The sequence below is a fragment of the Carcharodon carcharias genome, chromosome 3 (assembly GCF_017639515.1).
Source record: "Carcharodon carcharias isolate sCarCar2 chromosome 3, sCarCar2.pri, whole genome shotgun sequence".
Taxonomy (NCBI): Eukaryota; Metazoa; Chordata; class Chondrichthyes; order Lamniformes; family Lamnidae; genus Carcharodon; species Carcharodon carcharias.
Window position 1 is genome coordinate 227326437 of NC_054469.1, and position 23742 is coordinate 227350178.

The 23742-nt window shown below is 41.6% G+C and overlaps 1 protein-coding gene across 5 annotated transcripts in view; it reads left to right on the plus strand.

Moving 5' to 3' along the window:
• Window positions 1–7674: 7674 nt before the first annotated feature.
• The window catches only part of trak1a (trafficking protein, kinesin binding 1a), a 239424-nt gene continuing 223356 nt past the window's right edge, over window positions 7675–23742 (plus strand). For 3 of the 5 annotated variants that reach the window (XM_041183851.1, XM_041183850.1, XM_041183856.1), the window contains exon 1: window positions 7675–8249. The gene's annotated coding sequence lies outside the window, so the exon portion shown is untranslated. The remainder of the gene's footprint in view (window positions 8250–23742) is intronic. The other 2 variants (XM_041183854.1, XM_041183857.1) reach the window with 2 other exon arrangements.

Genomic DNA, 23742 nt, shown 5'->3' on the forward strand with positions numbered 1-23742 from the left:
GGCGCAATTTAAAGTGTTTTGCAAAAGAAGCAAATGTGAGGTGAGAAAAAACTTTTTCGCACAGTGAGTAGTTAGGGTTTGGAATGCACTGCCTGGAAGTGTGGTGGAGGCAGGTTCAATTGAGGCATTGGATGATTATTTAAATAGAAACAACGTGTAGGGTTACAGAGAAAAGGCAGGAGACTGGCACTAAGTTAAAATGCTCAGAGAGCTGGTGCAAGCACGATGGGCTGAATGGCCCCTTCTCCACCATAACAATGCTGTGATTCAGTGATAAAGCCTTGTAACAAGTTTAGAGGAAAATTGTTGGCTGGCCATTTTATTGTAATCTTTGTTTAAAAAAAGACAAGGTTAACTAAGAGGTCCCCTACTCCGCCACACTGAATATGAACCAGCATGCAGCAATCCCCAGCATGTTTGCCCTCGAGTCATAGTGACTCCTTGGCTGAGTCATGTGAGCTGGATAGATGATGGTCACGTCCTCAAAGACATGTCCTATGGTGAGCTTGTTATCAGCATGAGACCCACAGGTCTCCCACGTCTGCGAAACAGGGGTGTCTGCAGGCGAGACTTCAAGTTGGCTGGATCAGATGCACCGGAAGTCCTCACTGCTGACCGGAGTACCTGGGGCCAAGCAGTCAGGAAGGGCATGGTAAAAGCAGAGGGCAAAAGAAATGACCAGATGGCAGAAAAGAAAACGAAAAAGAAAATGGCTGGAAGGAAAGAACATCAGTCGACCCTGAACTCTATTCACCTGTGCCAGCTGTGGAAGGGACTGCCACTCACGAATCAGCCTCTGCAGCCACAACAGATAATGTTCAATATAGAAGTGATGTACACCCCGGACGCAGTCCATCATCTCCCAATACAGTCGGATGCCAGTTTCATTTTCTACACCACCAAACAGATGAAATGAAAATGTCCAGTATGTTCCATGATGTCTATAAGTACAGGCAGTCTCAAGTTCATTCCTTGTGGCATGGACTTGCAGAGAAAAAATGTGCATTGATTGGTATTAATTGGCAATAAATTGAGGTCATTCTGAGGAATGCTCACCGATATGACAGTGCTAAAATGGAAAGATCACAATGGCTCACTAGAGGGAGCACTCTTTAATTTCTGAGCACTGGCAACATTGTGAACATAACATTTCACCGCCAAAAATAGACACCATGCATAGTTTATAATTTGTGTTGGAAGTGCAGGATCATGATTCTATCGTTACTATGTTCTTTAAAATGTAAATATCAACACTAAATGGGGCACAAGAGAACTATGACAACAAATTGTTTTATAGCTATAGTCCATGTTAAAAATAACAGACAACATAGTTCACTTTAAACATTGCTCCTCATTTATTTTGTATCGAAAACTGGTTGGCCATGTCATGTAGAATCAGGGAATGATAGAATCATATAGCACAGCTCCTTGAAAAAACTATCCATTTAGAACCATTCATCTCCAAAGTTCTCCTTTTCAAGTATATATTCAATTCTCTTTTGAAAATTATCATTGAATCTACTTCCACCATCTTTTCAAGCAATGCATTCCAGATCATTACAACTCTCTGCGTAAAAATGACATCCTCCTCATTTTCCCCTTGGGTTTTTTATTTGCAAATTGCCTCTAATCGGTGTCCTCTCTGTCAGCTGAAACGGTTTCTCCCAACCTACTCTATCAAAAGCCCTCAAAAATTTGAAAGCTCATTCTAATCTTTCCTGCTCTAAGGAGACAGGAAGGGGAATGTTTGTTAACTTTCAACCAACATGACAAAACTACCAAAAGCACAGAGCATTGTATAAATGGCTTGTAACAAAGTTGTTGGCCACCAGAGTCAATAAGTAAATTTTGGGGGTTTACTTTATTTTTAATTATTTGATGACTTTCTGGTGTTGTCCGTAATCCACCCACCTCATGCTGCAGTGTTATTGACCCGCCTGGCTGTGTATTGAAGGAACTTAGGAAGATACCAGCTTGTACAACAGCATTTGCTGCACATTCTGCGTGCTGATACTGTAAACAAGCTTTAAAATGGGTAGTCCTGGCATATAAATGTGTCCCAAAACAGTTAATACCCTTGACAATACGTGCTAGGCAGGAGAAAAGACTCAACAATTCCCACCATCGCTGTATCAGACCTACCCTCGGCATCTCTTGGCGGGAAGGTCACCATCTCAGAGCTCCCGGAGCATGCTAATTCCACCAGCATACACTCATTGCTAAGTCAAAGATGGCTGTGCTTGCTCAGCCAAGCTCATCGGATGAATGATTGCCAGATACCCAAAGACCACTGGGTCACAACCTCCTGGGCATCCATTCCTCTACTACCAAGGACATCTGCAAGCCAGATATGAAGATGGCGAACATCGACACTGACAGCTGGGAGACAGTCGCTGACGGCCGCGAACTCGGGAGGCTGACATTTTGGAAGGGCATTGGAGATGAGGAGCAACAAAAAGCTCTGCTGGCCAAGAAGCGGGCCCAGAGAAAAAAGAGGCCAGTGAATTGTGCACCTTCTCAGCCCATGGTCTTCCTCTACAGCAAGTATGGCAGAGACTGCCATGCTAAATTGGGGTTCCTGAGCCACACCAGGGGATGCTTAACACAGAGCTGACCATCATGGTGCAAACCATCAGCTTAGGATACAGAAGGCTGCCACTTCAGATTAGCCAAAATGCATTTTGTTGAGTTTGAAAGTAATCTTAAAGTCACATCTGTTGATTGTATTTGGTGAGATTTACCAATTTTATTTTGAAGATTTTTTTTCCCCTATAAAACCACAGGAATAAAAAAGTGATAGGATATCTCAGAAAAATCATAGCAAACAAAACTTACCTTATATAAGAAACAATCATACCAGAATACATTTCTGCCTTTTCTGCAACTATTCCAATGACAAGTTCTATGTGATTAGATAGTAGCAAAGTTTAGCTTTTCAATTAATAAATTATCCATATCAGGGACCAATTGTTTAATCAAAGAAAAACCACTGGATGATGTTAACCACTTAAAATAATAAGCTTCATACATGGTTTTCATCTGTTGAGTGTTGGACGGGGTGGGAGGGGGCATGGGGGTCCAGAAATTTCTAAAATTAAAGCCAAATACCAGTGTGAGTTCTGAAGAAGAGTCATATGGACTCAAAATGTTAATTCTGCCTTTCCCTCCACAGATGCTGTCAGACTTGCTGAGTTTTTCCAACAATTGTTTTTGTTTCAGATTTCCAGCATCTGCAGTATTTTGCTTTTACTGATGTCTAATTTTATAAAGTAAGTGTCAGCCTAGATTCTGTATTAGCATTCTACTCCCTTGGACAGGAGATTGTAAATTTAACCCCCTAGTCAGAGACTGAGCATATGTTCCAAAACACCTTATGGCATGATTTGAGGAAGCTCTTCAGAGTTCTCCTCGCGTTCTTGTTAACAGTTACCCCTCAACTAACATGACTAAAAAACACATTGCTTGGTCATTTTCGCCTATTTGTTGTATTCAGAGTTCTAGTGTATAGCCAGGTGGCCACTGGGTTCAAAGCCTGTTTGTGACTGGTGCGCACCCCAAGGAACTCAGACGATTATGGATCTGCTCATTTGCAGCTTTTTGGCAGATGAAGCACAGCTTAAGAGGACCAATCCATGGCAATGCACCCTTCCTACGAAATCCAACCACCACCTTCTAAGTTGTATAATTTATTTTGGCACCTGCATTGTTCAGGCATGGTTTTCTTTTAAACCTTTACATCCAGTTTTGGACTTTAGGTTAAAAACTAATACTTAGTAGAATATAAAATGAACTGACGTCTCACCAGACTGTTTACAAACATGTGCAGCGTGAGGTGTTTCAAGTACACTTACTAAAAATCCATTCTTGGCATGTTCCCACAGGATGTAACAACAACATATATTTATATTGTGTCTTAGCATTGCAAAATGTCTCAAGGTGTTTCACATGAACGTCATCAAGCAAAATATAACGTTGAACCACAAAAGGAGCTGTTGGCTGATGAGCAACATTTTGGCAAAGGAGCGTCTTAAAGGAGGAAAGAGAGGAGGAGAAGGTTAGGATTGGAATTCCAGAGCTTAGCACCACAGCACCTAAAGGCATGGTGGGGAAATTAAAATTTGGATTCAAGAATTCAAGAATTCTCTCAGGTTGCCTTTTATTCCTATCCTTGTGTTCAAACCCCTCCATGATCTATCTCCTCCCTAACAATGTCACCTCCTCCAGCCTTACAATCCGCTGGGAAATTTGTGCCCCTCCAATGTGGCCTCTTCTGCATCCCTCATTCCTTTCAACTTGCACAGCAACTGTGCCTTATGTGGCCTAGACTCCAAGTTCTGGAATGCCTTCCCTTTTCTTGTTGTCAGAGAAAGGGAATCAGTTGGACCAGCAGTGTTTAGATCAGTGACAGGGCTGGGAATTTTCAGGCAGGACACCTTCTCTCACATTGCCATGAAAATGTTTGAAAAGCTCAGATGAGCTGGCAGGATTTAAAATGAGTGACCTCCCAACAGGTGAAACTTAATTTCATTTTGAATGTAATAGAGGGGCTGGGAATTGTTCAGCAGGATGTCCCCTGTGTCTGAAATTGAAGATGGTTGATGAGAAGAAATCAGCTCCCAAGAAGGGGGCCAAGAAAGCCTTAAAGAAACTGTCAGCCAAGGGTGGGAAGGAGTGGCATAGGTCAAGGAAGGAGAGTTACGCCATCTACATCTACAAAGTGATGAAGCAGCTTCACTCTGACCACTGGCATCTCCTCCAAGGCCACGAGCATCATGAACTCGTTCGTGAGCGATATTTTCGAGCGCATCGCGGGTGAGGCTTCCCACTTGGCCCATTATAACAAGAGCAGCACCATCAGCTCCCGGGAGATCCAGACCGCCATGCGCCTGCTGCCGTCCGGGGAACTGGCCAAGCACGCTGTGTCAGAAGTACATCAGCTCCAAGTAAAACTCCGCAATGGACTAGGAAACACATCTTGCCCTGGTAAGTCAGGCAAATTAAGTGTCTGTAACTTTCCTCCAGAAATCTATGCAAAATTCCACGGGAGGCAATGCCTTACTCTGATCAGCTCTGCATCTGTTTATCAAAGGTTGAGGGTATGCTGTGAATTACATTTTTTAAATTATTCTCTGCATTAGGAAATCCCTTGCAATATAGTGAAGCAACTCTTACCATTATTATTATCATTATTAAGACAATGGGCAAAAGATGGGTGAGTGGGACTGGATGAATTGATCCATTCTATGATCCATATTACTTCATTTGGGCTTGCCACAAGTTTCCTGGATGAGTTTCAGCTGGAGGTTAGGCGTGGCTGGACAGATGGGTAAAATAACTGCTCTCCCAGTCAGTCTATTATGTTCCACTTCCTTAGCACCACATTCAAACACACATCAAATTCTCACAGGAAGTGAACATAAATCTGATGAGAGCTATATCAATTTTTCCCCTCCATTTTTTCTGCCAGTTTTCTTCTCTCCTTCCCTCATCTCAAGAAGTTGACTTTGCTGGTGGTATAGGGCTCTTCGGTGTCGCATGCATCCAGCTCCTTGTTTAGATGGTTTAGATTCATGTGTGAACCTTGCCAATGAGTGTCAGTCAGTTATTCCTTTGTGGAAAACATCACAGTTTAGCCCTCACTTGATGTCCATGCATTAGTAGGGGGTCACTAGATGGCAGTTAGCTGCACCATCCATGTTAAAGCAGCTCACTTGATTGGCGCCCCATCCACCACCTTCAACATTCTGTCCCTCCACCACTGACGCACAGTGGCAGTAGTGGGTACCATCTACAAGTTGCACTGCAGCAACTCACCAAATTTCCTTAGACAGCACCTTTCAAACCCCCGACCTCCACCACCAAGAGGGACAAGGGCAACAGATGCATGGGAACACCACCAACGGCAAGTTCCCCTCCAAGCCACACACCATCATGATTTGGAACTATATCGCTATTCCTGGACTGTCACCAGGTCAAATTCCTGGGACTTCCTCCCTAACAGCACTGTGGATATACCTACACCATATGGAATGCCGCCGTTCAAGAAGGTGGCTCACTATAACCTTCTTAAAGTTAATTAGGGATGAGCAATAAATGCTGGCCTAGCCAGCAACACCTACATCCTGTGAAAGAATAAAAACATTGGGAACTCAAACCAAATATTTCTCTCCTAAATTCAGAGTTTTTTTCCCAAAAATATACTTTATTCATAACATTTGTAAAAGTGCATTACATAACACTTGAGATTTGATATTACATAAAATGCAATATAGCTCAGTTTCTTCTGGTACAGTCAGAAGTGACTCACTCTGTTCGCCATTACAGGTTATGTTTACAATGTACATTTACACTTCAAAACAAACATTCTCTGGTGCATAATGCCTGAGACGTCTTACAAGGTTTCCAGGTTTTCGGTGTAAGAGGGCCTTAGACGGTGCCCTTTCCCCATTGAGTCTTTGCTGCTCCGAGCTCTAGTGCTTCCCTCAGTGCATAGTTGTGGAAAAACTCAGCAGGTCTGGCAGCATCTGTGGAGAGAGAAACAGAGTTAACATTTCAAGTCCATATGACCCGAAGGGTCTAGCAGCATCTGCGGACAGAGAAACAGAGTTAATGTTTTGAGTCCGTATGGGTCATATTTCTCTCTCCACAGATGCTGACAGACCTGCTGAGTTTTTTTTCCCAGCATTTTCTGTTTCTGTTTCAGATTTCCAGCATCTGCAATATTTTGCTTTGATTATTAGTATCACCATGTTGGATTCATGTGCCAGATGTGTGCATTGTATAGATAACAATCAATCAGACTGAAATTGTCCTTGCAGTCCAGGAGAAGCATTGGACCATTAAACATAGGTTTAGAAGATATAACTTTTCAATAAATATATACATTTAAAAAAAAAGAATTGCTTTGCGTTATATGCATTTTAACTGTACTTGGGACACAATTTCAAAAGCAAAGATGACATATTTGACTTTTTAAAAGGATGACACATTTCCGTTATTCAAAAATGTGCTTTCACTTTGAATTTTATTTCAGACGTTTGTTGTTTGTCATCAATGCAACATGACAGGAAATAGACCAAGAAGAAAAAAGGGACATTTACCGGGTGGGGGCGGGGAAATACACAACGGTTTCCACAGGCTGAGAGCCTTTAGTTTGGTGGGAGAGACAAGTTTCTGTTCCTCTCTCCACAGATGCTGCTGGAGTTGCTGAGTGTTTCCCTCATTTTCTGTGTCTGTTGTGAGGGTGATACCAATGTCAGTCAGTTTGGTGTCAGGATCCTTGAAGGCAGGAATACGTTACTCACAGATGGAGAGTGAGTGAGAGAGAGAGAGAGAGAGAGAGGGGCCGAGGCGAAAGATTCAAAATGAGAATGATGACTGACTTAACAATGATTTAAAAAACATGTCATACGCCCAGGAATGTCTATGGCCCTGGTCCCCAGTCTGTGTTCTTATCAGATGCCTATCAGGGCAGTGATAGAGTGATAGGGGCAGGACAATCAATCTCCACACTCCTGAATTTGGAGAACCCCCCCCCCTCCACCAAAAAAAACTTGTTGGTCTTCCGGTGCAAAGAGCCTCCCCCCTCCCTCAGATAGTGAATGTGAGCAGTATTGGCTGACGTAACCTCGAGTGTAGTCCCTGCCTTTGACAGCGAGAGGGGGGAAGAGCTCCTGACGAGTGCAGCATGGAGGAGGAACGCCGGGGCTGCTCTATAATTTGTATTGTAGTAATTTTTTAAAAAAAACGTTGCAGTTGTGAGAGTCGAGTGAGTAATTATTTCAGCGTGCTGTTTGGGACAGGGAGCCGGCTTGGATTAACAGCTGAGAGGCGCAGGGGGAGGGAAGGAGGGAAGTGTGACTACTCCCTGAGACAAGTAGCGAAGTGAATGGAGCCGGCTTGTTCCATACATTCACCCCATGGATTGATGCTGTGATAACGTCCATAAAGAGAAACAGAAAAGGAAACGAGAAAGAGAGAGAGAGAGGGGGAATCAATGAAAGGCTGGGACATGAAATGTAAAAAAAAGACCATTGCAGCGCTGCAAAAGGGCGAGTGAGTGACAGAGAAGTGGCAACAAGGCAAGTGGAATTGCACGAAGACCAAAGTCATTTGCAGTCCCTGGGAAACCGAGGACTTAAAAAAAGGGAACGAACACTGGAGAGGTCAAAGAGGACGGCGAGGACTGGAGAGCACCAACTGAAAAAACAGACTTGATTTTGTTCAAGAATTCTCTTGCTCCCCAAGCAGTAAGTGCGAACAGACCCTGAATATTTAACCGCGGGTGTATTAAGCTTCACTTTATGGTGTTTGTTGCAGAGGCTGAAAGCCATATGGATGCTGGAGGGCTCTCCGTTCATTTCATGATTGGAGGATTTCTTTTCTCCCTAACTGAGTGTAAACGCCAGGAATGAACAATGTGATTAAAAAGAGCTGAGCTCAATTATCATTATAATTGGAAGCTGGCTAATAGGATACTATTAACAACAACAAATAACCAGTGAAATGAGAGCTGTTTTGTGTTGAGGTACAGCCTTTATTTTTCCCACACCGGTTACCTGCCTGTCAGTTATCTTCGGGGAGAATTGTGTTATTTAATGTTTAACGAGGACGTACAGTTACAGCACAGTGAAATGCGACATTGTTCCCAAGCCCTCCTGTTATTTTGCAGTCTTGTGACAAGAGGAGACGTGAGTGATTGTTGCACAATGGGGTTTCCATGAAAGGAAAATATTCTCCCTTCGCCGCAGAAATAACATCTGGATTGGTCACTTGAGGCCGGGGAGGGGAGGTTTGTAAGAGATTCCACGCTTATGATCACACAGGTACTGGATTTATGATGTGTGATTGGTAACTGAATGCACAGACATCTGCAATATTATACTCTCCATATTCTGCCGTGTATGTGCGGCGCACAAGTCGTTGAAAATGGCAGGGCAGGTTGAGAAAGTGGTCCCTAAGGCATAAGGAAACCTGGACTTTATAATGGAGGCATAGAATACAAAAGCAAGAAAATTATGATAAACCTTCACTGGTTCAGCCTTAATTGTTGTCTCCAATTCTGGGCACCATATTTTAGAAAATATATGAGGGGATTAGGAGGTTTTGTGGTGCAGTGGGTAGTGTCCCTACCTCTGAGCCAGAAGCTCCAGGTTCAGGTCCCACCTCAGGACTTGATGGCCAAGGAAGGTGTGTTCATTATGTGGTCAAGCAGGTATCAATTTGTAAATGCTTCCAACATGCACCAATGGCAGGCAGTAAGAGTGGGAGAGATTTCTGGTCAGCCATGTGACGGAAAGAAATTGGAGCCTCTATCACCACTATCCATTGCTCCAGACTACAACATGTATGTGAAAAAGCCACAGCGATTCAGATTCTTTGAGAGGCTGGTTGGCTGATGTGGATCAGGTTAGTGTCAACAGCACAGGGTTCATTACCTATTTCAACAGGGGTGAATTCAGGACGTGCCTACTTGCCCAACCCATGATGGAGGTCCTGGAGCTGTGGGTTGGACCTGCTTTCGGTCAGAGAACTCGAAGAAATGATGCCAGCATTAAACAGGGTGCAAAAAAAAGTTTACCGGGAATGGTTCCAGGGATGAAAGACGTCAGTTACATGGATAGGTCGGAGAAGCTGGGGTTGCTCTCCTTGGAGAAGAGGAAATTTGGTAGGAGTGCTCAAAATCAGGAGGGTTCTAGCGGAGTAGGTAATGAGAAATGTTCCCACTGGTAGAAGGGTCAAGAACCAGAGGACACTGATTTAATTTGATTGTTTCTTTTGCCAGTCAGAATAAACCTTTTTACACTGTGGGTGGTTAGGATGTGGAATGCACTGCTGGCAAGTGTGATGGAGGCAGATTCAATCATGGCATTCTAAAAGAGAATTAGATAATTATCTGAAGGGAAAATATTTGTAGGGTTAAGGAGGAAGGGCAGGGGAGTGCTCTTACACAGCGCTGGCACCAACGTGATGGACTGAATGGCCTCCTGCGCTGTGAACATTTTATGATTGTGTGTGAGAGAGAAAAAACGCAGCAGAGCATTAAACAAATTAAGTGATCCTTTTTAGTGAGTTCTGGCTAATCCTAATGGAAAACAGGCTCAGGTTTTTTTTTTAAATCACTTAGACCTGTGAGCAGTTGTCTGGTTGAAATGTGAGCTTGTATTTCCATCCAATCTCTCTTTGTTTTGCCTTGTGATGTTTGCATAGCATGTTGCACTGCCACAGAAGCAGGAACTGCTGTTTTTTTGCTGTGTACCACCCTGACCTTCACCATTTGATGGGGGCAGGGAAGAATGGGGAAGGAAGTGAATCCAACAGAGCCCAGGTTGCTCAGCTAATCTCGCCAGCTAACAGCTGAGCAGTTCAGGTTTGGAACGTTCTGCTTCAGTGTCCAGTCATTACTGAGCTGCTTTCAGCTGAGGTGGTGTGAAGAAAAAGAGCTTCCATTTACACCAGGGTGATACAATTGTCCTGAGCAGGTTGGGGAGTAGGGGAAGGGAAATTCTTCAGGATTCCATCTCTGATTGAAATCCTGTTCCCCTTGTTGAAAATGCCCAAGTGAATGTTGAGTGAGAGCAAGATGAGCTGTAAGGCCCCCTAAGTCAGGTAGCTGCTGGTTACCAGTTCAGACCAATAAAGGAATAATAATTGCTTGCTGGTGCATGTGAGAACCTATAAAGATGCTGACTTTTTGCATTTTAATGAAAATGCTTAGTATTAATAAGTGTTTTTACACTTGAAAGTTAGACCTACAAGGAAAAAAGCATCAAAGTGCACCAAATGAAGTGGTAAGAAGCTGAATGGCATGTTTAATAACACCCCTCTGTTTATATATGGTTCAGATCAGCAAGTGTATAACAGACTCAATTCTAATGGCATTGATTAAGGGAGCAGATGTTTAATAGAGGCTGAGTTTAGAACCCTCAACTCATATATTGGGGAAAAAAATCACTGTTACACTTCATTTAAAAGCCTGCTATTGGAGTTGATCATTTTCTGAAGATGTAAGGCACCACCAGTGCCAGTCATGACTGACCAAGCTAAGATAGTGAGTGGCAGCCGACTATTTGGCTGTAGGTGCCCAGTATTTTGTGCATACCTGACAACCAGCTATGTATTTTCCAGAGCAGTTTTTTGGTTTTCAGAGAGGAGCAGGAATTGGGTAGTTCAAAACCCATTGAATCTAGTACTTTTTGTGAGTTGTATGCCTCAGTCTTGCACTGGGCAGTACCTTTACAGATGGCCTCTGCTAATTCTTTTGTCAAATTCAATGCAGCCTAGATAATGTGCCAGCAAGAGATTCTGCAAATGGATGTAATTACCTGGCTATCTAAATATTCTGGATTCTTTTAAAAATAAAATGCAGGTGGATGAAATTCTCTGGCTGTTTTGAACCGAGGGGATGAGCTGAGAGTGGGAGGTGGGGGTGGGAAGGATGACTGGTTGAAGCTGTGTTCAAAAATGGTGTTTGATATAAAATGGACCAAGAGAAACAGAAAATAACAAGAAGTGACCCTGTGCTTTGTAAGAGAGGAATGGTCAGCTGTGTGTCTGACCCTTTCATTGTAACTCCTAAGAGACATTAGCAAAATCATTCTACTTTTGGTTTTCTACCTCCATAGCCCAATTTTATAGTGGAGAGTAAAAGTTGGTCTTGGCTGTGAATTGGAGAAAATATTTCAGTCAGGCACATCATATCACCAAGTGTTATGGATGTGATTTTCCAGACAGGTTTCTCCTAAGAAACAGTGAACTTTATTTACAGGGCTGCAGCAGCAGTTACATGCTTCCATCAAGATCCACAACTAGACAAAAAACTCCACCCTTAAGATTCCCTGTGCTTGGTGCTGATTCGTTCACACTGTAACGTGATACTACGCAGTACAATAAGTCTTAAAGCTACAGTCACTACATTCCTTAAACAGTTACTATACCAAGATGCTCTTCTATAACATTGCCCATCTCTGCCCCTGCTTTAGCTCATCTGCTCCAATCCTAATCCATCCCTTTGGATATTCCAATGCTCTCCCATCTGACCTCCCACTCTGCATTCTTTGTAAAATAATCTAACTCGAACTAAATTCTGTTCACCCCTTGCTCATTGACCTACATTGGCTTCTGGTCTGGCAGTGCCTCCATTTTAAAATTTGTATCCTTGTGTGTTCAAATCCTTCCATTACTTCAACCCTCCCTATCTCTAATCCTCTCCAGCCCAAAAAACCTTTGAGATATTGGCGCTCCCTCTGCTTTTGGCCAGTTGCGCATTCCTGATTTGAATTGCTCTGTGCCTTTAGTTACCTTGGCCTGAAGCTCTGAAATCCCCTCCCTCCGTCCCTACCTCTCTCTTTCCTTCTCTAATATGCTGCTTAAAATCTATCCCTTTAATCAAATCACCTGTTTGAAAGTCATCTTGTGAATCTGTGTGTCAAATTTTTTTTGATTACCACCCTATAAGGCTGCTTGGGATGATTTACTATACTAAAGGTGCTATATAAATACCAGCTGCTGAGTGAAAGGCCATCAGTGTATAAATCATACCATTGATCTTGCGAGTATTTTGGCTGGAAGAAGTGTTACTGCCCAACATCTGGTGCAAACAATTGTGCTTATCCATAGCTTTTGATCTGGGTTTCTGGAATCGTGTATGGCTCTTCATTTATTCTCTAAAGTGCCTCTGATAGCGAGGTTGCACTGAAGCCACTTTATTTATCCTCTCATGGGATGTGGACGTCACTGGGTGGATGGGTATTTATTGCCCATCCCTAATTGTCCTTGATCAGAGGGCAGTTAAGAGTAACCCCCATTGCTGTGGGTCTGGAGTCGTAAATAGGCCAGACCAGGTAAGGGTCGCAGATTTCCTTCCCTAAAGGGCATTAGTAAATCAAATGGTTTTTCCGATAATCGGCAATGGTTTTGTGGTCATCATCAACCTTTTAATTCCAAATTTTAACGGATTCAAATTTCATTATCTGTCTTGGTGGGATTCGAACTTGGATCCCCAGAACATTAAACTGGCTCTCTGGAGTACTATTACAGTGACAATACCACTGTTTCCCCATGACCTATAAGTAATATAGAGCATCACAAACAAATAGTAATGCAGAAAGCAAAATTATAAGTTGTGCTTATTTTTCCCCCTATGTTTCTGAGACAGTATCTAAAGCAATAACACTTACATTCTTGGCGAGAAGCATTTTAGCTATTAAGTATATGGTTGTTGAATAAAATGTAGTTCTGATTTGTGTGCACTGTCCTCCTCAGTCTTAACTTCATCTGCCACCACCAATTCAACATCAATGCTTTTAAATCTGAATCCTTGTTGTTTGTAGATGCTTTTTGAAGTTGCAAACAAATTTATTGTTGAAAACTGCAGTATTTTTCCAACAGTCTACATTATTCTCCTCCTTTGTTGAAGCCACAGGCAGATATGCACTGAGAACAAAAACCATGGTGTTTTGGTTTTGTTTTGGGTTTGTTGGGTGGTAAAATACAGTGGTACTAGAATAATATGGTCATGGTGTGCATTAGCATTGGTTTCTGGGTGTACTGGTGACCTACAGTCAGAATTAAGGTAGAATAAAGTTGGTGCTTGCTTTTACATAGTTTTAACTTGTCTTGCAAACCAAGTAACATTGCAAGTGAAACTGCTAAATTGGGTTTGGTACATTTTACTTAAATTACACTTAAGCTGCAATATTTAAATATGCTCTCGTGCCGCTCTGACAGAATTTAAAAATAGACCAAAGGAAAGGTTCAATAGGTTATTGTCAGCTTAAAATATTATTGGGATAGTGAACTGTATCTTCATGTCATTTTCTCTGAATAACAGGAAGAAACTTTTAGTATCTGAGACAAATCCAATCCTACAACATGCACAGATATTTTAGAGTTCACCATTCGGTTTGTGTTTTTTCCATAATATTGGTGATATAATGTTTGTCTACAGTCCTGAAGCCAAATGCAAAAAATATTTTTGATGCTGTTGAGTTTTAACTGCTATTCCCTGATAATAATACAGCGTTTTTTCATCTAGACTTTCATATTTTGGGTGAGCTAAGTGTAAACAAGCCCAGGGTGTCCCACCAGAGTATGCCTGATGATGTATCGTTTTAATACTTAGGGAGAAATTATAATCTCGTGAAGAATTCTTAATTTGGAATCCCACTGGATGCTACAAAAAAAGTGGAAGCTATTGAACTAATCGACAACTGAAATTGTTTTAGATTCAGAAGAACTGCTTTCTTGATATTCCAATTTTTAAAGCTTGAGTAAGCCAATTTTTTTCGCATTTTGAAATGCTACATTTATGTTCTAATATTAGTGATAGAGCTCTCAATTGTGGGAGTTGCATAGTGATATAAATGGATTGGTGTGCTTGCCTTCAGCATCTTGGAATAGCAGTCTGAGACCTCTTTGCTCTCTGCTGATGAGGAGCAGCAACTGTAAATTACTACTACGGGCAGCCATTTTTCCTGGGTGGACTCCTTGAGCACTTGAGTCTGCCAAAATAAATCATCAAAGCTGTGTTTGCATTGTTGGCCTGAATGAGCCTCTCCGCCCATCCCTCATGAGCAATAAGGTCAGCAGCCAGAATATTAGTCACAGCTATGACTTTTGAACAACTTTTGTGTTGTTTCTTATATTGTTGCTGTTGATCTGAAACCTGGCCCAAAGTGGGAAAAGGGCAGATTCCAGAGAAGATGAACGGACTTGCCATACTGTAAATGCGGTTTTGCAATGTCAGTTGCTGCAAGGTTTTGCTTGGAAAGTGATTTAGATATTAAGCACCTGTCTAAATGAACACTTCTCACGTTTCCATAAATTTTCATAACAGCAGTAATCTCGCAAAATGATCACAGTTGACTGTATAATGCCATGTCCTGTATGGAGATTGTTGGTTATTTATTATATAAGGCTTGGAATAGTCCAAATCAATGCTTTACAATTTTTAACCTTGTTCCCTATGTTTGGTTTGTTGCTAATTAACTACAGTCATATGACTTAGGCTAACTAATCCTTTGCTATTCTATTTAAACAGCACTTGGCACCATCCTTTCACCAACTGTAGCAGCATTTCTTTTTATTTCTGGTTCATTGCCTTCTAGTGCAGTGGATAGGAACTTGTGGAAAAATACATTTGCCTAGGAGCTCTTTGCCTAACTTATCAGTCGCCTTTCCAAATTAAAACAGTCCTAACTTTGCTTAGAAAAATTTATACTTGTATAGCATCAGAAATAATATTGGTAGGTCAAAAAGTACACAAACCAGACATTTTGTGCTTGACACACCATAAAGTGACCACCTTTCACCTCATCCAAAGGACAGGCTTGGATGTTTAGCCCTTCGAGCATGTTTCGCATTCAATTAGATCATGGCCAATCTGCAATCTAATTCCACACACACACACTTTTTCCCAATATACTGTAATACCATAGATTTTCTTTTTGTTAACCAGTCAACCAGGTTTAAAATCAACAATTAAAGTAGCATCAATTGCCATTTGTGGAGAAGAGTTCCAAACAACTACTACATGTATGTGTGTTTCCTAATTTCACTCCTCGAAAGTCTAGCTCTAATTTTTTGACCCTGCCCCCTGGTCCTAGAGTCTCTGTGGCACTGGGATAATTTACTGTTCCTGCTAGGTCTGAGCTAGTGTTTGGAAACCTTCCATTTGGTATGGTGTATGAAATAATTAAATAGGTTCCTGGCTTCTAGTTGTTTTGGCTTCCTACTGCATTGTCCTGTTGTTTGGACTTGACTGGAGGGAAAATTAATAGTTTGTTAATTGATGAATGTAGAGTTCAGCTGATCTGTTTTTAAGGAACTGGATCCAGTCCGTACTAGAATTATTTCTGCTTCTCAAAAGTGAAGTTGAGCCACATCAGATGCATCAGTGTGTTGCGAGACCCAACTTGCATTTGAATTGAGTAAGATCTTTTATAGAATTCTGCTTTAGCAAAGTTTATTCACCCTGTCAGCACCCTCAATGACTAGCAGTTTGATAGCAGAAAGGAATAAATCTCAAAATAGTTAAATGTGAGGCAAACAAAAGATTTGAGTAGTTGAAAAATGGATTTTGGTTTGATTTTTTAAAATGGTTTTTATTGGCTGAAAGCCTGTAGAAAGATTTGCATATTGATGGCACATAATCTGCAACATCAAAGCCTCTTCAATTGCTAAAACAACAGTAAAAGATAGTCTCCTACATGTTCTTTCACGGCTTGAGACTCGATTCATCTTGTTCAACTCCAATACATGGCTGTCATGCCAACTATGAATGAGATAGATGAGTTATTTATCTACTTCCCTGATGCTCTTTATGTCCTTTTTCATATGGAAACCATTTTATAATCCCAAGGTTGTATTGATTTAGGTTCTAAATTATGGAGGGCATAATGGCTAGCCAGCTCTCTACAGAAGATAAAGATTCAAGCTAGATTTTCAAAATCCACCAAAATAATATATTTTAATTTACAATCACTTGGTGGTACAGAGCTTGAATATTATTGAAATGAGAAATATGCTGCCGAAGTGTTTCATCAGGACAAACGCAAGAATTTCAAATTTCAAACGATCACAACAATTTGTACTACAAGAGAAAAGGGTGCTGATTGGTTGGCAAGTCGACTCTGCCATGGGGAAAGCAATTTAGCTCAATCACGCTTGCCAGAAATGACATACATTCATCTGCAGGGATCTTTCTCTGTGCAAACAAAATCAATATTTTCAAAGCCTCGCATCTTTTTTTTAAAAAATTACCCAGGAGCTTAATTGGGGAGTCAATAGTTCTCCATTGCTTTCTCCATGGCAACGCCTTGACCAATAAGAGTCAGCCAAACAATCAGCAACTCTTGTGGTATAAATTGTTGTGATCATTTGAAATTTGGCATTCTTGCATTTGTCCTGGTGAGTACAAAACAAAAAGCTTTGGCAACATGTCTCTGTTTTCTGCAGGGTTTTAATCTAGTTGCTGAAGTTGCCTGAAAGATTCCAGTAAACCAGGCCGGCTACTAAAAGGAGAGTTAGACCGTTACTCTTGTGTTCGTATGATCTAATTCTGGGTGTGAACTGATGCTTGTCTCCGCACTGAGTAAGGATGTGTGACACCAGCTCCAGGAGCTAGCCTCCCCTCACTTGGCTTCACATTATCTGAAGTCTAGTTGTAGCCTGTTGTGAATCCATGTTGGCTGCGCACTCTTGGGCATTCTACTTTATGCAATAGCCATAGCATTATCCTATCAACTCAGTGGTAGCAGTGCTTGTCTGTTAAGAAACCCAAATTCAGATCTCAGTCCTCGCTGCATCCCCATATAAGTTTTCCCTAGTCCAGGGCACCTGTGTTTGCTGAGTTCTTTTGCAGACTTTGCGCATTGAAGAACTCTTGGGCAGTGTCATGGATAACATGGACAGGTTACAAAGTCTTATCCTCTTGAAAGAGGCGAGTAATGGGAAATGTAGAGAAGGGTATTTTTCATCCTTTAAAGATTTAAAGACGCTGAATGTTTGCTGGTTGGAATATGTAATCAATCCTCCTCCATTGATTTTGCCTGCCCCTCTGTATGTTTCCTGATTTCTGAACCTGTAAAAATATTTGTGATTTGTGTATTTATTGCAAACGAAAAGGCTGTGACTATTTGTAGGTGCTAATTGATGTCAAATGCTAGTGCAGAGGACCTTGAAATATTGGAGGGGGGGTGGGAAGGCTACCTGGAGAGTATTTTTCTTAACTTCTTAATCTGAATTTTAATTATTGTTGAAAGGAGTAAAACATTTACTCATGGATGGGGTTTCTTCTGTTAATAATGAAAGATGTAATTATTTCATAGCATATCTTCTTACATGCCAAAATGTAGTTAAACTTGTAAGAAATTGATTTTTGTAAAACGTTCTCTCTTAATGTCTGGTACAAAAGGGAATTTATTTTATTTCATAGATATATACATCTATTAGGAGTGTTCCCTCACTGTTGCTGGATCAAAATACTGGAACTCCCTCCCTAGCAGCACTGCACCATTGGACTGTAGTGGTTCAAGAAGGCAGCTCACCACCTTCTTGAGGGCAATTAGGGATGGACAATAGATGCTGACCTAGCCAGCGATGCCTACATCCTGTAAATGAATAAAATAAGTTACGTCAATTTCTAGTCTTAGTGGCTGGGTCAGCATTTGTTGCCCTTGAGAAGGTGGTGGTGAGCTGCTGCCTTGAACTGCTATAGTCCCTGTGGTGTAGGTACACCCACAGCGCTGTTAGGGAGGGAGTTCCAGTATTTTGACCCAGCGATAGTGGCAGACTGTAGTTTTTTGTTGCAGGATTAAAATCATGGACATGAAATTCAAAACACTACTGTTTTATCTGAAGCTTTTTTAAAAAGTCCACATAGTTAATACATTATTGATAATGAATTTATTGTTTTGTTTTTGGCATTCAGCAACAGTAACAACAGTTTGCATTAACACAGCCTCTTTTAATGTCCTATAACATCTTAGGCACTTCACAAAAACGTAATTCGATTAACTTTACCAAGCTAAGGAAGGAGACATTCGTACAAGTGGCCGAAAGCTGAGTCAACATGGTAGGTTTGGAGGAGAAAAGGGTGAAGCAGGAATGGTTTACGGAAGGAATTCCAGAGTTAAGGGCCCTGACAGCTGACTATGACTATGGAATGAAGGGTGTGGTGGATGTACAAGAGGCCAGAGTTGAGGGATGCAAAATTTTCAGGCTGTGAGGTTGGAAAATGTTAGAGATTGGTAAGGACAAGACTGGAGGAATTTAAACACTAAGCTGAGTATTTGGAAATTGAGGCATTGCTGGATCAAGGCCGATATAGATCAGCGAGTTAGGATATGGGCATCAGAGTTTTGGATGAGCTTCAGCTTATGGAGGGTGAAAGTTGGGAAGCTGGCTAGGAGAACACTGAAAGAGTGGAGTTTGGCTATAACCAATGCATGGATTATGGTTTCATTATAGTGAGTGGAGGAGAGACATTGGATGGTGACATCATCAGAGTCAAGGACCTCAGATAGAGGGATAAAACATCATGGTCGCTGCCACAAGGTGTGACTTGTGAACTAATTATGGCCATATCAGTGCTGTGGTGGCAGTGAAAATCAGACTGGAGGTGCATAATATTTTAAAAATGTTAAAAGCAAAAAACTGCGCATGCTGGAAATCCAAAACAAAAACAAAAATACCTGGAAAAACTCAGCAGGTCTGACAGCATCTGTGGAGAGGAACACAGTTAACGTTTTGAGTCTGAATGACTCTTCATCAGAAATAAGGAAAAACAGAAAAGAGGTGAAATATAAGCTGGTTTAAGGGGGGGGGGGGACAGGTAGAGCTGGATAGAGGGCCAGTGATAGGTGGAGATAACCAAAAGATGTCACAGACAAAAGGGCAAAGAGGTGGTGATATTATCTAAGGAATGTGCTAATTAAGGGTAGAAAGCAGGACAAGCAAGGTACAGATAGCCCTAGTGGGGGTGGGGTGGGGGAAAGGGATTGAAATAGGCTAAGAGGTAGAGATAAAACAACGGATGGAAATTCATTTAAAAAAAAATGGAAATAGGTGGGAAAAGAAAATGTTAAACTTGGTTTTACAAGGCAAAAACAAAAACAGAATTACCTGGAAAAACTCAGCAGGTCTGGCAGCATCGGCGGAGAAGAAAAGAGTTGACATTTCGAGTCCTCATGACCCTTCGACAGAACTTGAGTTCGAGTTATCTGTCCTTTTTTTTTTCAGGGGTTGAAATTTTCATCAATGTTATGGTGGTGATAGTGGGAGGTATTTGTGTAGGGAGTGGGTATGGAGTTGGAAGCTCATAAATGCGTAAGGTGAGACATTGGCAAAGAATGGGATCTGGGATGAGGGGCAAGGGCTGAGCTTGTGGAAGGGGCCAAAGGCAATGGCTTCAGCCTTCCCAATGTTCAATTGTAGAAAATATTTGCTCATCTAGGACTGAATTTCAGTCACGCAGTCTGACGACATTGAGGCAGCAGAAGTGTCCAGGAAAGGCAGCGGTGAGGTAGAGTTGGGTGCCGTCCATGTACAAGTGGAGCCTGATGTAGTGTCTGTGAATGATGTTACCAAAAAGCAGCATGTAGCTGATTATATAGAAGGGGAGCAAGAACAGGTTCTGAAACAAGGTATGAGAATGGGAAAAGTAGCCATTGCTCGAAATATTTTGGCTACAACAACAAGTTGCATTTACATAGCACTTTTAATAAAACAAAAATGCCCCACGGTGCTTCAAAGGAGCATTATTGACATAGGTTTGAAACCAAACCACATAGCAGCATTAAGCCAGATGTCCAAAAGCTTTGTCAAAGTGGTAGGTTTTAAGACGTGACTGGAGGAAAGCAAGGTTGAGAGGTTTAGGCAGGAATTTTGGAACTTTGGGCCTAGGCAACTGAAGTCACTGTCACCAATGCCGAAGTGATGAAATTTGGGCAAGAGGTCAGAATTGGTGGAGTGTAGATATCTCGGAAGGCTGTAGGACTGGAGGTGGTTATGGAGGTAGGAAAGGATGATAAAGTTGCATAGCTCAGAATGGAGCCAGGTGAGTGAGGTCCCACTCAGCTGGTGAGTGGAGGAGAGATATTGGATGGTGACATCATCAGAGTCAAAGACTTCAGATACAGGGATAAAACATCATGTTCGCTGCCAGAAGGTGTGATTTGTGAACTAATTTTGGCCATTTCAGGGCTGTGGTGGCAGTGAAAATCAGACTGGAGGCGAATAACAGTTTAAAAATGTTAAACTTGGTTTTACAATAACTTATTCGTCCTTTCTTTTTGGAAGTTGTAGCTCCATTGGAGTCTTGAAACTTGTACCAAACCATTCTGGCATTTAGCTATTGACTTTTAACAACAAAAAAGGACTAATATCTGATTTGTCCTTGTGGTCAAAAGTGGTTGTGTAGCACAAGGTCCCTTAAGTGTGAAATGCACACCTGAATTTGTGAAATGCTTATTTTCTCCCTCCAGCAGCTTAACCCATTCTTCTCCAGTACTGTTGAGTTCAAGCCTCTCTTTTTCAAGATCTCGAACAAATGTTTAGCTTTTACCTAAGTTGTATGAAAATATCTGATTTTAGTAAACTGATTTATTAGGAACGGAATTTGCTCGTTATAGTTTTGCATTTGGCTATATGAAATTTTAAAGATTTTAATCTGGTATTTTTCCCAATTTGGAAGGGTAGGGAAAGAAATGTGCTTATTAAGCCAACTTAGAGTGCTTCTCACGTCTAAGGGGAAACAGGTCCGCCTGCCATCTTGCAACCAGGCAGCTGAAATGAAGAAAAGTGACTGGTATCATCTTGACAGTAAGATGATCGTCCCTGGGAGAACAAAATTGTGAATGTTGAAGTTTGCCTAATATCTGTAGCAGACAGATGTCTGCTCTGCATATTGGCTTGCCCATGTGTTGAGGTCACTCAGTATCCATCAGCAGCTGTGCCACTGGGAGGAAGAGGGAAGTGGAAATGGAGTGTCCTTGGGCTTCTCTCCAGGATTTTAATAGTACTGCATATTGAAACAGAAAAACAAATCATAGACTTAAAATGGGTGCGAACAATTTGCTACTGAATCATGCTGGTGTTGGCTTTGTGAAATGACAGTGGAACTTTGATTGGCATTTCAACATGGCCAGAGCACAATAGAACAAGGCTCTAGTGGAAAATGCTGTCTTTTTCTTCAACCAATTAAAGAGCAATCAGTGTCCTGGGGCCTGATGATTTCCCACATTTATAGATTATATTAGGGGACTTTTTTTTCTCTCATTCCCAAATCAAAACTTACTATATTTGTAATCTACTGCTCCCACTGTTTCCAAACACTGTGTTTGGACATCAGAATCCCATCTTGCATGCACATTTGTGTTTTTATTTTGTGGGAAACTGTTAAGAGAAAATCCAATTTTATGTATTGGCAACAGCAATACACTCTCTTTGCAAAGTAAAAAGTCTTGGTGGGGGTGGAGGGGAAGGCTCTCTTCAGTACATTAAGCCCCCACTTTATTGCCCTGTTTTAAATCTTTTCTCTTTGTCAGTCAGTTAGTAGAGCCTCTATTCTTTTTTAGAGCTGCAAGCTTTGTTTTAAGTCGTTTTGCACCACATCTGACGTAGGGCCACATGACCCAATTGGCGCCATTTTGGAGTGGCCTGTGCTGTCCCCGACCCACCCTCTCATTGCTGACCCTCCAGTCGCAGCTTACCTCCTGCAACTCAAAGCTGTTGCTCTTGCCACTTGCCTCAAGAGCCCTTGCTCGCAGCAAGGGTTTGGGAGTGGGAAGTGGTGAGTGGGACGTTTGGCGGGAAGTAAAGGCTGTGATCCAGAGGGGCAGAGGTCGTGAGTCCAGAGGGTCGGCATTGAGAGGGATGGTCAAGGAGTGGCAGAGACCATGAGCTAAAAGTGTCACAGCATCAAGGAGGCATGGGGTGATTTGGGAAGCAAGATTGGCAGCAAGCAGGAGGTAAGTAAGTTAGCATATTTCTTTTTAACTTTTTAAAATATATTTTCAAATTTAATTTACCAATATAGGAATTTAGCAATGTAAAGTATTTCAAATTACAGAGTATAATGTTTTAAAGTTTTAATGAGAAAGGACCTAACTACAGCTTTCACAAAGCCAACACCATGATATTTTAATGGGAAAATCTGATTCGCTTTAACTTGTTTCACTTAAAAGTTGCACAATGCTTTTTTTTTTGTTAATTGGGATCTCTGCTGAAAATTGGTGATACTTTCAGTGTAGATCTATCTGTCGCAACTAAACCTACTCTTGTGTGTTTTAGATAGGTGATACCTAATGCAAAATACTTGCATTGTGCAATAATGCACACCAAGTAGAAAATCATTCCGTTTATTTGCTATCTGAGCAGCAAATCCATTCAACTTTTATGTTCAATAACTGGACTTAAGAATCAGTGAGATGCATCTCAGTTTGATGGCTCATGGGAATACCTACATGCGATTTGGAGTGCATTATACTATATTTTCATTGGAGGAGGTTCGACACATTATTTTTGATTTGGGGGATTACCTCTAAGTTTAAGTTTCTCCCCACATCAAGCTCCGCAACCCCCCCCCCACCACTCCCTGAAAGTCACCCCAAAGTTAAGAACATAAGAGTAGACCATACAGCTCCTCAAACCTCCTCTGTCATTCAGTTTGATCTTTTGCCTCAATTCCACTTTTCCTGTTTTTTTTTGTTTGGACAGCAGACATCTGGCAGTGACAGTGGCCAGTTCACCAGTGTTGATTTATAAAACAACTCTCGCTCCAATGGATACACCACTACAGTCATGAGGCTGAGATTTGAAAGGGAGCTGAATGGCCTCTGTCTCAACTCTTGGGCTCCATGTGCTGCCTCGCCATCGTTGTTCCAAATCATTTAACATTTCAACTGAACGTTATTCGTTTTTAAGCATGCCTTTTTACAATTTTTCCAAGCATTCCTGAAGTACCAGTAGTAGCCAAAGTTCAGTTTGAGACCCTTTGTTGCATTATGGATTCATTTGATGCCTCAATGATGGGATCTTGAAACTTGTACTTTTAAACATGATCATTTATTGTTAGTCTTTAACTATGTACGGATCCCAGTTAATGTCATGCATGGTGCTGCTGCCCTGCAGGTAGGCTGCTTCTAGACTGTGCTCTCAGTCTATTACCATGTGCCTCTGTACATGGGCAGTGCTACTCTCCAGTCCAATGTTAACCCTTGCTCTCATTACAATGGGACGCAG